The following is a 15974-nucleotide window of genomic DNA, read 5'->3' on the forward strand; positions in this document are numbered from 1 at the left end:
CCCCAACGATAACCGAGGCCCGACGAGAAAAGGTCGGGTCTCCCGTGCAGGGAGAGATTAAAAGTTTCCCCCTCCCTCCCACCCCACCCCCCCACCCCCCCACACACACACCCCAACAAAAAATAACAAAAACTACATAAAAACATAGACAGAAAATAATAAAACGCGGAAAGGCTGCAGAGGCCGCTGCTGTCGCTCCTCTTCTCTACAAAGATAGTTCTGTGGGTCCCTCTCTGACGGTTCTCCCACAGTAGTTCCTAACTGCTCTTCTGTTCTTCAACAACATTCTTACCAAGATATAGTGCTACAGCCCACCTGGATGTAGGGTTATGACCTAAAACATTGACCATGGATGCTGCTCGCCCTCTGATAGTTTGTTTCCCGCTCTACATTCCAGCATCTGCAGTCTCTAGTGTCTCTCTAGATTAAGAGGTCACTGTTTATGACTTAAGGTCCTGTCCCACTTAAGCTATTTTTAGGCGACTGTCATTATCGTAGAAGGTCGCCGAAAAACTGGCGACTGGGCCTGCCTAAAGGGGCTGTCCCACTTGGGCGAGTTTAGAAGAGTTTAGGAGAGTTTGAAAAAATGTAATGTTGAAGACCTCCTTCGACTATGTAGAAGACTAGCTCGACAAGCTACGACTAGCTATGACTAACTTCGGGAAAATTGGACACCGAATAGTGGAGAGTGAAGACAACCTCCTTCGATCTCCTTCGACCACCCTTTGAACTTCCTTCCACTATGTTGAAGACTATCTACGACTACCGTCGACTACCTTCAACTACCCTCGATTACCTACGACTAACATGCCGATCTACTACGACCTACTATGACCTACTACGACTAAACCCACGAGTAAAAAAGTTTCGATTTTTTCCATGGCGACCTTTTTTTACTCGTGGGCATTTTTCAACATGTTGAAAAATACGCCGCGATCTAGCTGAGGCCCCAAGTATACGGGGACTACTCTCGAGCATGAGGGAGAGTTACAAAGACCTCCTACGAACTTGTGTCGACCATGCTGTGAGTATGAGTCGAGGGCAAACTCGCTAGAACTCACGGATTAGGTCACCCAAGTGGGACAGTCCCTTAGGACATAACATTTGAAATAGAATCATTACTTTAACAACAATAAAAAACCAAAGTCAGCTCCGGCGACAACCTATGTCACCCGGCGACAACCTATGTCACCCGGCGACAACCTATGTCACCCGGCGACAACCTATGTCACCCGGCGACAACCTATGTCACCCGGCGACAACCTATGTCACCTGGCGACAAACTACGTTAACCTGGCGACAACCTACGTTAACCTGGCGACAACTACGACTGTACCTTAGTCAGGAGAAGTCAAGCTATGATCATTGGCGCCTACTCACTGTCGCCGAATGTCTCAGAAAATGTTTTCAACATGTTGAAAATCCAGTGATGACCAGAAAGACGCTGTTACTCTTTGGGCGACTAAGGAGACTACTCACGACCGTACAGGCTACACCCCGGCGACCATGTGGCGACAGCCTAGTCGCCTGCAGTTGCCTAAAAAATCACCTAAGTAGGACAGGCCCTTTCGGGGCTGTCTATTTAAGAAAGATGAGGTCTTTCAAATACCTTTCCTGAAAGGAAACGGGAAGCAGATTTTTAGAATATTTTTAAGGCAGAGAGCGGACTTGACAATTCTTGATGATAAAATCTTGTTAAGCAAAGGGGTGAAGTGGGAACACAGAATTGGGTTTCCTGTCAGATCAATTTATTGAATGTTGGAGCAAGACTGAGAGGCCAGTGGTATCATCCTGTTCCAAATTCACCCGGTCCTTAACTCTGTGCATCAAGACCCAGGAGTGTTTATTTGTCTTAAGCACCGCTATATGAATTGGAACAATGAATAACAATTAATTGATAGGGGACGATCAGCCATGATCACAATCAGTGGCGGTGCTGGCTCGAAGGGCCGAATGGCCTCCTCCTGCACCTATTTTCCATGTTTCTATGTTTCTATGTTTCTATGAAAGCCTCGCTTGCTGCAGCTTTGCAGGCACTGAGAGGAAGAAAGATTCTAAGGGGAGTAAGAGGCAACCATGGCTGACACAGGAAGTTAGGGATGGAATAAAACTAAAAGAAAAGGTGTATAACATAGCAAAGAGTAGCAGGAAGCCAGAAGATTGGGAAACTTTCAAAGGGCAACAGAAGGTAACAAAAGGGCAATACGGAGTGAAAAGATGATGTACGAACGTAAGTTGGTCAAGAATATAAAGAAGGATAGTAAAAGCTTCGTTTGGTATGTTAAGAGAAAAAAATTAGTAAAGACAAATGTGGGACCCTTGAATACAGAAACAGGAGAAATTATAATGGGGAAGAAGGAAATGGCAGAACAGGTGAACAGGTACTTTGGTTCTGGCTTCACTAAGGAATACACAACCAATCTCCCAGATGGACTAGGGAGACAGAGGAACTGAAAGATATTTGCATTAGACGAGAAATAGTATTGGGTAGACGGATGGGACTGAAGGCTGATAAATCTGATGGCTTGCATTCCACGGTGCTCAAGGAGGTGGCTCTAGAAATTGTGGACGCATTGGTGATCACTTTCCAATGTTCTATAGATTCAGGATCAATTCCTGTGGATTGGAGGGTAGCTAATGTTATCCCACTTTTGTAGAAAGGAGCGAGAGAGAAAATGAGGAAGTATAGACCAGTTAGTCTGAAATCGATGGTGCTGGAGTCAATTATTAAAGAGGTAATAATGGTGCATTTGGATAGCAGTAAAAGGATTGGTCCAAGTCAGCATGAATTTATGAAGAGGAAATCCTGCTTGACTAATCTTCTGGAATTTTTTGAGGATGTGACAAGTAAAATGGAGGAAGGAGAGCCAGTGGATTCAGTGTATCTGGACTTTCAGAAATCCTTTGAAAATGTCCCGCAGAGGAGATGAGTGGGCACATTTAGAACACATGGAATTTGAGCTAGGGTATTGACATGGATAGCGAATTGGTTGGCAGACAGGAAACAAAGAATAGGAATAAATGAGTCCCATCAGAATGCCAGGCAGTGGCGAGTAGAGTGCCGCAAGGCCCGGTGCTGGGGCTCAACTATTTAGAATATAAATTAATGATGATGGGATTAAAAGTAACACTAGCAAATTTGCAGATGAAACAATGCTGGGTGGCAGTGTCAACAGCGAAGAGGATGCTAGGAGGTTGCAGGGTGACTTGGACAGGTTGAGTGAGTGGGCAGATACATGGCAGGTGCAGTATAATGTAGATAAACGTGAGTTTATATACTTTGGCAGCAAGAACAAGGAGGCAGATTATTATCTCAATGGTGTCAGATTAGGAAAAAGAAATGTACAATGAGACCTGGGTGTCTTTGTACAGCAATCACTGAAAGTAAACATGCAGGTACAGCAGGAAGTGAAGAAAGCTAATGGCACGTTTGCCTTCATAATAAGAGGATTTGAGTATAGTAGTAAAAAAGTCCTTCTGCAGTTGTACAGGGCCCTCTGAGACCACATCTGGAATATTGTGTGCAGTTTTAGTCTCCTAATTTGAGGAAGGACTTTCTTGCTATTGAGGCAGTGCAGCGTAGGTTCACGAGGTTAATGAATGAATAAGTTTATGATTCATCATAAATTCATAATCCCCAGGATGACAGGACAGTCATATGAGGAAAGATTGGAAAGAATGGGATTGTATTCACTGGAATTTAGAAGGATAAGACGGGATCTGATAGAAACGTATAAAATTATAAAAGGACTGGACAAGCTAGAAAAATGTTTTCAATGTTGGGGGAGTCCAGAACCAGGGGCCACAGTCTAAGAATAAAGGGGAGGCAACATGGACTTTTTCCATGTCGCCTCCCTCGTGGCTTAACACCAAGGATTGGCGCTGGCCTTCCCGGAGTTGGGCCCGGAGCTTCAGCAGCGGGCGCAACGTGAACTTTTTCCGATCACTGGCCCACGGATTGTTCAGTCTGAAGCCGTGGCCTGCGGAGCTTCTAGCCGCGGGCGTGGTGTCCGGAGCTTGGGATCCCTTGTTGGGGACCCGCGGAGAAGAAGAGCTACGACCCGCAGGCTCGCAGCTTACAACAATTTGGCGCCGCGGTCTGCGGAGCTTCTAGCCGCGGGCGCGGTGGGTACTTACTTACAATCTGGAGCGAGATCCCTCGCCGGGAATCCCTGGAGAAGAGCTCCGACCACCGGCCTGCGGCCTACGTCATCCTGAAGCCGCGGTCTCTGGTAGGGAAGCACCGATTCAGGACTTACCTTCCAGACGAGAGGGCCTGTACATTTGGCCGCCCGCAGCGGCGACTGCGGTGGTTATGGACCCGACCACGGAGGAAAATGGACGAGGACTGACTAAGCTTTGTGCCTTCCACCACACTGAAGAATGCTGTGGTGGATGTTTGTGTTAAATTTTTACTGTGTATTGTATAGCAATGTTACAAAATTTTGAGATTTAAAAAATCAAGTCTGCAATTTATCCCATCAGATAAAGCATAAAAAGAAGTTAATTTGACACCTAATTCACTTTCATATCTTCAGTATTAAAAAAGATTAATACTAATTCACTTTCATATCTTCAGTATTAAAAAATAATTTTCATACTCGAAAATTAGCATCTTGTTCCCTATTGTTTTTCCATTGACTTAACTCAAAAGCTGTGATCGAGGACAGTCAAAAGCCCATAACGTTCTTAAAAATTATGAGAACTGAATGAAATGTTCAGTTATTGTAGATTGAAGCATTCTGAAACAATTATGAAACAATCTTACTTGGATGACCTGAAATTAAAGAATATAATTAGTAAGTTACCTAATTGTAGCTAATTACAAAATTCAATTACTAGATCTAAACAACTATCCATTTCTTAAGAAAATAATATTTTTAAATAGCCTAAGTGTCCAAGTAACATTCACACAATAATTCACAATATAACATGATTTTTAAATGTCATTGTCATGAATTTATAGGCCAAATGGAAGGAATTTAGTGTTTAATTCCCGTAAATTAATGGCCATTTAAATCATCTTGCGAGTGAGATTTTGTGAAACGCGATCGTTTGGAACGTTGCGGTTGCAGTGAATTTAAACCCCATATCGGCAGGAAAAACTCTGCCGGTTCGTATATTTACATAATCACATTTTTGCCGATGAAATTTTGATTAAAATAATCCTAAGAAGCAAGTTTATATGTAAAATAAATGACTTACCTTATGTTTTGTCCCGTACATGAGATCCATCCCGTTGACGGCGTTAGATGTAGATTTTAATTTAAATCCAGCAATTAAATTGTCCCGCGTTTTTTTTTAAACTTCCGAGAACGATTTTTCAGCATCAGGCAGTAACCCGATAAAATATATCCCGGAGAGGCAGGAGAAAACGGCATTTTAATCCCGACCCCCCCCCCCCCCCCCCCCCACAGGTGCCAAAGTCGCGCACATGGCCGGTGACAGAACAGCAGCGCCGCTGAAGGTAAGTTTTGTAACATACCTAGATTGTATGTTCTTTTTTTATTGTATCGCTGCTGGCAAGTTCATTTTACTGCACTTTATTGTGTATGTGATGAATAAATCTGATTGAATGATTGATTGATTGATTGAGATTGTCCACTGCCCTGACTAAATGAGGAGATGGCTATTACCTCCACCATCATTTCAGGCAAAGAGGTCCAGCTCCACCATGGTGCATGACCCCAGCCCCTGGCCAGCGCTCACTCTCGCAGCACGGTCAACACACTGCTAACGATTTTCAAACACAGGCTCCCAATGCACTGGTGTTGCGGTGATCCTCCCTCGAGGTGCAGGGGGTACAGGCGGCCATGAAATGAAACCCCTCGCCCCACACGTTGTGCTGACAGCCTTATGCCACTCTATGCCTCCAATGGCCCATTCCACAAATTTCCAATTTAAATAGTATCAGAGACATTGAAAACAAAGAAAAATCGAAACTATTTTTAAAAACATTAGATAAAATAAATTTGTGAAAAAGCAAACAAAATTCCTGTTCATAAATTAAAAAATATATACATCATGAAATGGAGGAAAATACAGAAATAAACCGACGTTATTAAGAGAGACGTGTGGTCCTACTTCTCGGTCTTAACTCTCCCGGTTGAGTTTAATGTAGGTATGTTACAAAACCTACCTGAATCGTCGTTGAGAATCTGCCCCAGGCAGTGTGCGCGATTTTGGCGCTGTTTAGAGGGGGCGGGTTTAAAACGCGATTTTTACTAGGCTGTTGCAATCGAAAATGTTCAGCCTAGTAAATCATTAATGAAAAATCGCTGAAAGACCCCGTCGCAAAAGGTATTATTAGTTTTTATGGCCTTGTATAATAGTTATAGTAGTTTAAAAATCACTCTCTAAACCCGCGACCTCTCGCAGCCCCAGGGTTTTATAAAGCAAACAATTAAAGGTATGTACCTTATTTTTACATTAAAAGGGGCTTCTTAAGAACCCTGTATATAAAGTTTTCTATAGCGAGTAGCTCATTTTGGGCTCTTTATATCCCGCAGTATTTTTCTGGGCATTTGAGGGCACAAATCCAGCGCAATGTGAACATTCTAAACCAGCGCGTTCACAGGATCCCACTAGAAAGCCGATTTAAAATGGACTTTAATTTACAGCAATTGAACACTAAATTCCTTCCATTTGGCCTATAAATTAATGTAAATGAGATTTAATAATCATGTTTTATTGTGAATTATTTGTGAATATTATTTGGTGAATATTAAAAATGTTAATCATTTATTAAGAAATGGATAGATGTTTAGATCTAGTAATTGAAGTTTGAAATTAGCTACAATTGGGTAACTAACTAATTATAGACTTGACATGACTTCAGAATTAAGGGACAGAAGTTTAGGGGTAATATGAGGGGGAACTTCTTTACTCAGAGAGTGGCAGCGGTGTGGAATGAGCTTCCAGTGGAAGTGGTGGAGGCAGGTTTATTGGTATCATTTAAAAATAAATTGGATAGGCATATGGATGAGAAGGGAATGGAGGGTTATGCTATGAGTGCAGGCAGGTGGGACTAAGGGGAAAAAAAATTTGTTCGGCACGGACTTGTAGGGCCGAGATGGCCTGTTTCCGTGCTGTAATTGTTATATGGTTATATGGTTATATGCTTTAATTTCAGGTCATCCAAGTAAGATTATTTTATATTTGTTTCAGAATGATTCAATGTATGATAACTGAAAATTTCATTCAGTTCTCTTAATTTTTAAGAAGGTTATGGGCTTTTGACTGTTCATGGTCACAGCTTTTTTGTTATGTCCATAGAAAATCAATAGGGAACAAGATGCTAATTTCTGAGTATGAAAATGGCTATAACCTTTTTATTACTTGAGATATGAAAGTGAATTAGGTGTCAAATTAAACTTATTTTTATGCTTTATCTGATGGGATTAATTGCAGACTTGATTTTTTAAATCTCAAAATTTTGTAACATTGCTATTTAAACCCCCTTTTCACGGGGCGACTTGACGCAAGAGGTAACCAGAGTTTAACATCGTGGGAACCTCGTGCGGTAACAGTATGGCATTCGTGGACCACCGTGGCGCTAACGGCAGGTAAACGTGTAACTTGGGTACTCGGGAGAAAATTCAAACATGTTTGAATTTGTCCAAGAGTGACTTGTACACTTGTGGTTGAGCATTGCAACATTTTATGAATGTAATGGCCAGTGCGATATCCGTAGTAACTCTTGTGGATACCGTGGGAACTCCTGCGAACGGTAGGAGGAACTCCGCGGGCCAGGCAGCATCTACGGAGGGAAATTGACAGGCGAGCCTTTCCCTCAGGCTGCCTTATCTCTCTACCCCCCCCCCCCCCCCCCCCCCCCCCCCCACCAACACCCACCCACACACACAGAAACTCAGCGGGTGCAGCAGCATCTATGGAACGAAGGAAATAGGCAACGTTTCGGCCCGAAAAGTTGCCTATTTCTTGTGTATATGTCGGAAGGAACAGCAGATGCCGGTTTAAAGAGAATGAGTTCGACGGCAGGCAGCATCTTTGGGGAGAAGGAATGGGTGACATTTTGGGTCGAGACCCTTCTGATATGCTGCTTGTCCCGCTGAGCTACATGTTGTGTCTATCTTCATTTTAATCCAGCATCTGCAGTTCCTTCCTGGCCGAACCCGATTGAAAGATGAGAGGCTGGGCGATAGAAATCATTAATTGAATTAAATAACTAGATACCTGTCTAATCGTATCTACGGGATTGGACAGGCTAGATGGAGGAAGAATGTTCCCGATGTTGGGGGAGTCCAGAACCAGGGTCCCAGTTTTACAGTCTACCGCGGGAACTCTTTAATTACAGCGGGAAACCTTCAGTTTCCCAGGGGGTCGGGACGGGACTGGAGTTGGGAGGGAAAGGTGGGGGAGTCGAGGGAGAGGAGGGGGAGACAGATGGGGGTGTCTTCATTTACTGGCGGTGGGTGTCTGTCACTGAAACAGGCAGGTGAGATTTCGCATCCACCTTGTATGTGCCTCTCTCTCTCTCTCTCTCTCTCCCTCCCTCCCTCTCACACAGGCATGAATGGAGGAACTCCGCGGGCCAGGCAGCATTTACGGAGGGAAATGGACAGGCGACCCATTCTTCAGGCTGCCTTATGTCTCTCCCCCCCCCCCCCCAACTCCCACCCACACACGCGAATGCTGGAGAAACTCCACGGGTGCAGCAGCATCTATGGAACAAAGGAAATAGACAATGTTTCGGCCCCGCTGCACCCGCTGAGTTTCTCCAGCATTCGTGTGTGTGGGTGGGAGTTGGGGGGAGGGGGGGGAGAGAGACATAAGGCAGCCTGAAGAATGGATCGCCTGTCCATTTCACTCCGTAAATGCTGCCTGGCCCGCGGAGTTCCTCCAGTCATGCCTGTGTGAGAGGGAGGGAGAGAGAGAGAGAGAGAGAGAGAGAGAGAGAGAGGCAGTCCTGGTCAGTCCTTTGAAGATAGACACCAGTTGCTTGGAGCAACTCAGCGGAACAGGCAGCATCTCTGGAGAGAAGGAACGGGTGGCGTTTCGGGTCGAGAACCTTCTTCAGACTTAAAGTTTCACCTCTCAGTAGATCATAAAATAACACAATCATCACGGTCAATGTGAGATACAGTCTTTATTCATATTTGACAAAATAAAAAGACGACTTCTTGCACATATTGAGAGAAGGTGCATCACACCAAACAACATTTGTCTAAAAAAACACAGATTATTCTTCAGCTCATTAAAGAGCTCGGGTGAAAAAAACCAATATAGTGTGTGACAACAAAGTAACATCATTTGTGCCACGTGATTAACTACACTACAGTCCACGATGTTCATTCACGATTAACGGGAAAGATCGGGAGACGGACAAGTCACTCGCACAAATGACAGAATTGCTGAGTACCGTGGGAACTCTTTACTCTACCCCCGTTATATCGTGTGATATCGTGCTAGACCACGACCACTCCACTCTGGCTACATCTTGCGTCAAGTCGCCCCGTGAAAAAGGGCTATTAATGGGCATTTGGTTAAAATATTTATTAATTTTCTAGATCTTGGGTTCTTGGCAAGTGCAGCATTTATTGCCCATCCCTAGTTGCAATGAAGGAGCTGGGGGACAGCTGCCTTTGTGAACCGTTGTAACTCTTTTGTTGAAGGAGCCCCTGTGGTGCTGTTAGTTCTCTGATTTACACTAGTGATGAAGAAGGATAGTGATATATACGAGAGTCAAGTTGATGTGACTTGCAGGAAGCCTCATACTCCTGCAGTTCTTGTTCCTCTTAATGATACTCGTCACAGGTTTGGAATGTACAACCAACATTTAATTAAAATGTAAATCCTGCAAGTTCTTAAAGATAGGGTGTAGAAACGAAGAAACTGCAGATGATGCTTTATACAAAAGATAGGCACAAAGAGCTGGGTCAGTGGGTCAGGCAGCCTCTCTGAAGAAAAATAATGGGTGACGTTTCAGTTGGGAACTTTCTTCTGACACAATTTCTTAAAGGTAAAGAGAGGCTAAGGGTGAGGGGTCACGAATGCAAAGAAAACAATAGTGAGGCGGAATACAGCCAGCAGGCTAAGGCCATTCACCACTCGTACTGTCCGATATATATGTGGCTGATTTGCACATTAACAACAGCCGATTAAAAGGCATAACTTTACCACCACCATCATGCCCAGCACTAGCCAGGTGCCAGCTCTTCTTTCTGAGAGTTTTTGAGGGGTTTAGAGTCTTCCTCCTTGAATAAGCATTTAAACATAAAGTTATGAAATACACACACAAATGAAACTTGGTTTGTTTTCTCTGGAGCATCGAAGTCAGAGGGGTTGACCTGTTTTTAAATTATAAGAGGCATAGATAATGTGGATAGTCAGAGTCTTTTCCCATGGTGGAAATGTCAAATACCAGCAGGCATAGCTAGCTTTAAGGTGAGAGGGGTTGAGTTTAAAGGATATTGACAAGGCAATTTTTGCACAGAGAGCATGGAAGGTATCTGGAATGCACCGCCAGAGGAAATGGTGGAAGCAGATAAGATAGCAGCATTTAAGAGGCATTCAGACAGGCACACAAACAGGCAGTGAATGAAAGAATATAGACCAAGTGCAATGAGAAGGGATTAGTTTAAATTGCATCATGGTCAGCACTAACATGGTGGGCCAAAGGGCCTATTCCTGTGCTGTACTGTTCTACATTTTAAAGTGTCCCATAGATTTTTCTAATCTTTAATCTGCATTTGCTACGTATGAGACACTTCTTCTTTCTTCCTTTCTTCTGTGTACTGTTATCAAGTTTAAGTTCAAATTTATTGTCACATGCACCAATTAAGGTACGGTGATATTTGAATTCCCATACAGCCATACTAGCTGAAAAGCAACAATACACACAGCCACATAAAATAACATTTAACATAAACATCTAACACAGTGGAATCCACATTCTTTCACACAGGGAGTAGTGAATCTCTGGAATTCTCTGCCACAGAAGGTAGTTGAGGCCAGTTCATTGGCTATATTTAAGAAGGAGTTAGATGTGGTCCTTGTGGCTAAAGGGATAAGGCAGGTACAGGATACTGAGTTGGATGATCAGCCATGATCATATTGAATGGCGGTGCAGGCTCGAAGGGCCGAATGGTCTACTCCTGCACCTATTTTCTATGTTTCTATGTTTCTTCACTGTGATTGATGGAAGGTAATAAAGTTCAATCATCTTCCTGCTGCTGACGGTGCGATGTCCAAAGCCTTCGCGTCGGGAAGATCGAAACTCCGGTGTCGGGATGGATTGGAACACTCCGCAGCAGGGAGCTCCCAAGATGGCCTCTTCTTACCGGAGACCGCGGGCTTCACGGTGTTAATGTCCACAGGCCCCAAGGTTGGAGCGCTTTTCACAGGCGATCCTCGGCAAAGGATCGCCCGTGGCTTTAAGCGCCAGGCTGGTCTTCTGGATAGGCCGCACCACTCCATATCGTTATGCCGCAGGGGGGATGGAAATACGATACGGAGAAAAATCGCATCTCTGTCGAGGTAAGTGATTAAGAAAGGTTTCCCCCAATTAGGGTGCAGAAACATTAGGAAAGATTACAACTATGATATGTGGTGAAGGAGAGAGGGCAAGAGATTCATCTGGAGCATAAAAGCCAGCATGGACTTAATTGACTGAATGACCTAATTTAAATATGTGCTGGGGGCTACATCTAAAACTTGTTGTCTGCTGACAAGTAGATACAATTCTTCTTTCATCATTGAACTGTTTTTGTTTAAAAAAAAGGAAATAACAGGAAAATGTTGAGTACTTTGTGATTTTGAGAATTTCTTCATTACACCAGCAGTTGTTAACAATTATTTTTTTAATCGTGTGGCTCAATATTAGTTATCCGGCTGTATTGCCTTTGGTTTGGAAATGCTAAAGCTGTGTTGCCTTTGGTTTGGAAATGCTAAAGCTGTGTTGCCTAATTAACATTGCCTTGCCTAATTAAAGTTGCCTTGCCTAATTAAAGTTGCCTTGCCAAATTAAAGTTGCCTTGCCCAAGTAAAGTTGCCTTGCCTAATTAAAGTTGTCTTGCCTAATTATAGTTGCCTTGCCTTCTATATAATTAAAAGTCTAATCTTGACCACTTCCTGTTTGCGATTTATATTGATTTTAGAAAATACGCTACCACATAAGGCTGTGATTTTTGGCCATCTTACTCAGAGTCCCCCTCCGCTCATCAGGTGCTGAACATTTATCCCATCGATTAAAAATAAAAGAGTTATTAGTGTTTAAAAATTTTTCAGATTCTCTCTCCTGTCAATCACGCCATGAAGGCCACGCCCCTTCTGGTGGGAGGGGGAGGGACTATAAAATCCAGAAGTGTGGGCGTGGCTCAGTCTCTGCAAGATGGAGGAGGGAGAGATCACGACTTGCTGTCTTTAGTGGCCTTGCACCCTGCTTGAAATGGTATGAAACTGCATTTGAATTTCGTGACATTGCTCTCTGCTTGAAGAGGTAAGAAACTGCAATTGAATTCGGTGGCCTTGCACCCTGCTTGAAATGGAATTTCAAGGAATAGCCGTGTGTCAACTGCCAGCCCACCAGTCGTGAATGAGTGAGCTGCCAGCACAACAGGCTTGAGTAAAGGAGCCACCAGCCCAAGGATCCATTCGGCCCACAATGTCCATACTATCCCTCTGTAAACCAGTCCATTCAGCCCACAACACCCATACTAGCACTCCAGTAAGCCCTCCCCCTCCCCCCACTGGACATCAATATTGGAATTGGTGGAGAGTTGGATGGATGGAGGGAGGGAGGAGGGAGGAGGGAGGGGGGGGGGGGGGGGGGGGTTATTAAAACCCCAGTGTTTTCCTCATTTCCAGTTTCTAAACGCAGTGGGAGGGGAGGGCAATAAACTCACCCTAACATATTTTGGAAATACAGATTGAAAATGTAACATTTTGATAGGCGAGGGCGACATCAGGCGCATCCATAGTGGCGGGTGACTCCATTGTCCGATGTGCGGACTGGAGATTCTGTGGCGGCAAGCGAGATGCGAGGATGGTATGTTGCCTCCCTGCTGCCACGGTTCAAGATGTCATGAACCGAATTCAGAAAATCCTCGAGAGGGAAGGTGAATAGCCGGATGTAGTCATGCACGTAGACACAAACGACATCGGTAAGAAGAGGAAGGAGGATCTCCAAAAGGATCTTGATACTATGGTTGAGTGGTCACAACAATGGGGCATGCAGTTCAACGCTTCCAAATGTGAAACTATGCGTGTCACCAGAAAGAGGAATCCAGGCGAAACATCTTACAATATACTTGGTGCCACCCTTGAAGAATCCAAACAAACCAAGTATCTTGGCATCAAATTGCAGAATGATCTGCGTTGGAATGGTCAGACTCATCATGCAACGGTGAAAGCAACAGGTGTCCTAAACTTTCTGAGGCGCAACTTTCATCATTGTTCAACTTCTGTCAAGGAGAAGCTATACTTCACCCTCGTTAGACCTCATTTAGACTACGCAGTTGCAGCATGGGACCCATACACAAATAAAAACATTTCTTCCATCGAACGTGTCCAAAGACAGGCAGCTCGATTTGTTACTAACGCCTATGAGAGAGAAGCGAATGTCACCAAACTTCTGAATTCTCTGGGGTGGAACCCTCTCCAAGACAGACGTGAAGCTCACCGTTTGACCTGTTTTTACAAAATGTTAAATGGTCAGCTCGACATAGACTACAAGACCTACACCAAACCCAAACCAACTAGGAGCAGACGAGGGCATTCGATGCAATTTGTGATTCCAGCTACAAAGACAGATGTGTACAGCAATTCGTTCTTCCCCCACACAATTAAAGCATGGAATAATCTCCACCCAACTATAGTTACCCAACCAGATGCAACTAAATTTAAAGTAGCTCTTTCTTCCCAATAACCATTTCTGGCTTAAGCCCTCCCTCCACCACCTCCAGTTTAAATTCCATTTGGAATATTTTGTAGGACCAAGAAACCAAGAACCAAGAGGTTCTGCAATGTGAGTTCAGAGAGTTAGGAAGAAGACTGAAAAGTAGGACTTCTAGGGTGGTTATCTCAGGATTGCTTCCAGTACCTCATGCTAGTGATGACAGAAACAGGGAGATAGGGGATCTGAATGTGTGGCTGAGGGCTGGTGCAGGGAGCAAGGATTTAGATGTATAGACCACTGGGATCTCTTCTGGGGTAGGGGTGACCTGTACAAAAGGGACGGCTACACCTTAACTGGAGGGGGTCCGACGTCCTGGCAGGCAGGTTTGCTAGGGCTATATGTGTGGGTTTAAACAAATAGTGGGGAGGAGGGATTGACAAACTGGGAATTAAAGGGGAAATTAAAGTAAGTACAGGAAAAGTTACACAAGACTCCCAAAGGGTTGGGGGGTGCGATTGATGGGGTCGCATCCCCTTTTTTTCCAGAGTAAAAAAAAATCCAGTGAAAGAAAATTGGGGCGCAATATTTTTTATTCTACACCAGGACAGAGGGAGCTTTGCCTTTGAGCTCCTTGGCCCTCCTGCAGCCATACAGCCACTGGATGACCCTAGCATTGCGCTCAATGACCGAGAGGGCGAGGGGTTGTTCTTCCCCCGGAGCGGCTCGTTGCCGCTATTGCTGCTGGTGTGCCGGGACAGCTCGCTCTCAGAGTCTGGGCAGCTCACGCTGCAAAACCTGAGGGCAAGGCTTTCGAAGGCAGCATCAGCGGCAAACTTCTCCCTGGCCAGGTTCTCGATCACCTCTGGCTCGAGTCCGCAGTGCACGAAGAAACTGTCCAAGCCCGAGAAGGCTCGGGAGAAGCGGCAGCTGGGCTCGGAGTGCGAGCGCCGCGATCCACCTTGACCAACCTGCTGCTTGAGCGGCTCCTCACGCCAACCTGCTGCTGCTTCTCCAGGCGCTTCTGGCAAGGTTACTTGTGCATCCTGGGATTCTGCTGGGGTGGCAACTGGGCAGGGACAGGGGGGAAGAGGAGAGGGGAAGAGAGGTGAGAGGCCGGGGGAGGAGAGGGGTGAGGAGAGCGGAGATGGGGGGGGGGGGGGGGGTTGGGGAATGAGAGGAGGGGGGGGATCGAGAGGAGGGGGGGAGAGGAGGGGGTTTGGGAGTGGAGGGGAGGGGAGAGAAGGGAGGAGAGGAGGAGGGGGTAAGAGAGGAAGGAGGGGAGGAGGGGGAGATGAGGGGAGAGGAGGGGGAGTGGAGGGGAGAGAGAAGGTGGAGGGGAGGGGAGAGGAGGGAGTTGAGGGGAGAGCAGTGGAGGGGAGGGGAGAAGAGGGGAGTGGAAGGGAGAGGAGGGGGCAGAGGAGCAGCGGGCAGTAGGGATCGGGCAGTGAGGAGTGGTCATCAACCAAAGGAGGATGGGGGGGGGGGGGTTAGGACGGGGTGCGTGAGCAAGAAGTCCAGGACAAGGGGTCACAGCTTAAGGATAAGGGGGAAATCCTTTAAAACCGAGATGAGGAGAACTTTTTTCACACAGAGAGTGGTGAATCTCTGGAACTCTCTGCCACAGAGGGTAGTCGAGGCCAGTTCATTGGCTATATTTAAGAGGGAGTTAGATGTGGCCCTTGTGGCTAAAGGGATCAGAGGGTATGGAGAGAATATGTAAAAATGTTACCATTAGTGTGTTGTTTTTTCGAAAGGGGGGCAAGGGGCGACCGTGCCTGACAAGGGAAGTCAGGGACAGTATAAAATTAAAAGCGAAGAAGCACAATGCAGCAAAGATGAGCGGGAAGCAAGTGGATTGGGTAATGTTTAATGAGCAACAGAAGATAACTAAAAAGACAATATGAGGAGAAAAGATGAGGTACGAAGGTAAGCTAGCCAAGAATATAAAGGAGGATAGTAAAAGCTTCTTTGGGTATGTGAAGAAGTAAAACATGAGTTAAGACCAAACTTGGGCCATTGAAGACCGAAAAAGGTGGATTTATTACGGGGAACAAGGAAATGGCAGATGAGTTGAACAGGTACTTTGAATCCGTCCTCACTAAGGAGGACACAAATC

Source organism: Leucoraja erinacea, chromosome 4 (genome assembly GCF_028641065.1).
Source record: "Leucoraja erinacea ecotype New England chromosome 4, Leri_hhj_1, whole genome shotgun sequence".
In the NCBI taxonomy this organism is placed as follows: Eukaryota; Metazoa; Chordata; class Chondrichthyes; order Rajiformes; family Rajidae; genus Leucoraja; species Leucoraja erinaceus.